The sequence below is a fragment of the Panthera pardus genome, unplaced genomic scaffold (assembly GCF_024362965.1).
Source record: "Panthera pardus isolate Hobbes unplaced genomic scaffold, ASM2436296v1 HiC_scaffold_24, whole genome shotgun sequence".
Classification (NCBI taxonomy): Eukaryota; Metazoa; Chordata; class Mammalia; order Carnivora; family Felidae; genus Panthera; species Panthera pardus.
Genome location: NW_026526810.1, coordinates 34,562,447 through 34,564,749, shown reverse-complemented (window position 1 = coordinate 34,564,749; position 2,303 = coordinate 34,562,447).

Here is a 2,303-nt window from a genome sequence, read left to right as displayed (position 1 = left end):
CCACTTTCCAGAAAAGTGTGTTTTCTGTCTGCCATGACCCGGTCACTTCTAGGTCTTCCTCCTCTGAATTCTAAAACCTCTGCTCATGCTGAACACCCGGAGGACACGGACAGGCCGGATTCACTTTGGAATCCCAGAGCTTAGTGCCTGCCTAGTATGTAGCAGTTCCTCATCGATGGCGTGTTTAATGAACGGTCTGTAGCACTGGACATTTAAGGAAACTTTAACAAGTTCCTCTGCTATATTAGGCACAGTGGAGAAAAGTTAGTAATATATGATCTCTCCAGGAGTTTCTCTAGTTCAGTTGCCTAGTTTCACAGATGAGAACATTGAGGCCAAGAGAGGAGAAATGATTTGCCCTTTGCCACCCAAGCAGCCACTATCTACTGAGCTCTTTGCTATGTGCTAGAAAAAAAAAAAAAAAATGCTTTTCACTTTTTATCTCATTTTCACCCTTGGAACAACCCTAGGAAGACTTTTTATACCTACTTTCCAGAAGAGAAAACTGAGGCTCAAAGAGATTGTAACCTGGCTAAGGCCACATTGCAAGAAGGTAGCCAGGCCGGGTTTGGATCCTAGAGTCTGACTCCCTAGACTCTTGCCCCCTGTGCGGAGCTCCAAGGTAGGGAGTCAGCTCCTTATGGTCCATGCATCTGTATATTGCCCAGAGGCCTTGAACTTTTCTGTGCTCCAGTGGCTGGGTTGACACATGGTGATTTAAGGGTTCTGGTGCATTTTTGTGCCACGCAGCTCCTATGTACACAGGTCTAACATTCTGACCATTAGGTCAGGGTGTTTTTTCCTGCCTGGGCAGTTGGGCTAGTGGAAGAAACCTGATAAAATCCTGGAGAGGAACTTGATCATTCTCTGAAGGACTTACAAGTTGTTTGGCCTGCCTAATCTGCTCAGGCACCGTCTGGGGAATATTCGGTATCCATGTAGTACAGGTTGTGAATTGCTCCGTGGGGACTGTTAACAAGACCCTCACCAACTCCATCACAGCCAGTCTCAGACAGGACCCTGGGGCAGCCCCCTTTCCTCCTCTCCCACCAAAGCTCTGAAAAGAACAGGCTTTTCCCCCTTGGGAGCTGGGAGGTGTAGGAGATGGAGAGGAAATCCTCCTGCCTCCAAGCAGAGATCACTCTACAGAGCTGGATCCGGTCCCTCCTCAGGGATATGGCTGTGGGTACAAGGACTTCGCTATGACACTCAGCCCACGTGTCGGCAACCTGGTGTCTGAGCACCTAAACATGGAAAGAGGCTGACACCCTAAAATCAGTGCAAGAAGAATGACAAAAAGCTAGATCTGGAGGCATCTCAGGGATCATCTCCCCCACCCTGGATATGAAAAGATGAGGAAACTGCAGCACTGAAGCTACTTGTCAAGGTCACACAGCTGCTGGTGATGGAGAACCAAGACCAAGGTGCCGGAGTCTGAACTCAACGTTCTTTCCGCTTAAACTCCCAACCACCCACCTACACACCGACTCACGCCTTCCTACCCTTGGCCATAGCACCGCACACAGGCGCACGCACAACTAAGCCAACTGAGTCCTGTGTCCCTGAAGTCTTTGACTGCCCCTCCCCTGGGAAGAAGGACACACAGAAGACAGATTCGCAGACACCCTGACCCGCACCAGCAGGCAAGTCTCGGGAGCGGCCCCCGGGCCTTCGTCTCCACTCTCCTTTTCTGTGCACCAGTTGAGTTTCCGAGAAAGGGAGCGTCCAGATAACACCTGGCGAGCTGAGAGCCGCCAGGGAAGCACGGGGCCGGCGCGGGTGCGGGGAACTCGCAGGCCGGGCCCCGCGCGGCCGCTGCTCCAGGGGCCCCCGGGGCGGGATGCTGAGAGCGCCGGGGTCCAGCGTCTCCCGGGGCCACGCGCGCCCACTACCTGACCCACGCTCCCCCGGCCTCCTGGGGCTCTGGCGGGCCCGGCTCGGGACCCCGACGGCAGGGCACGGGCTCCGGGAGGAGGGGGCGCGGAGGGTACAGGGCACAGGTCAGGGCCCCGGCCCGGCTCGGCCCCAGCGAGGCCTGGACGCCCTCTCCCTGGCGCGCAGGTTTGGGAACAGGGCGGCCTCGCCCGGCCGCCGCCTCGGCGGCTCCGGTCCCCATATATAGTCATATCCACCGTCAACTGGGAGGCCGGCAGGCGGCAGCGAATGGGCGCGCGGCCCCCGCGGGAAGGAGCGGGGCGGGGGCAGGGGGCGGAGGGAGGAGAGGGGGAAAGGGGGCAGGAGAAAAAAGCTTTTCCAAAAAAGTATTGGCTGTCTCGAGGAATGCGGTCGCCCCCTTGGGAAAG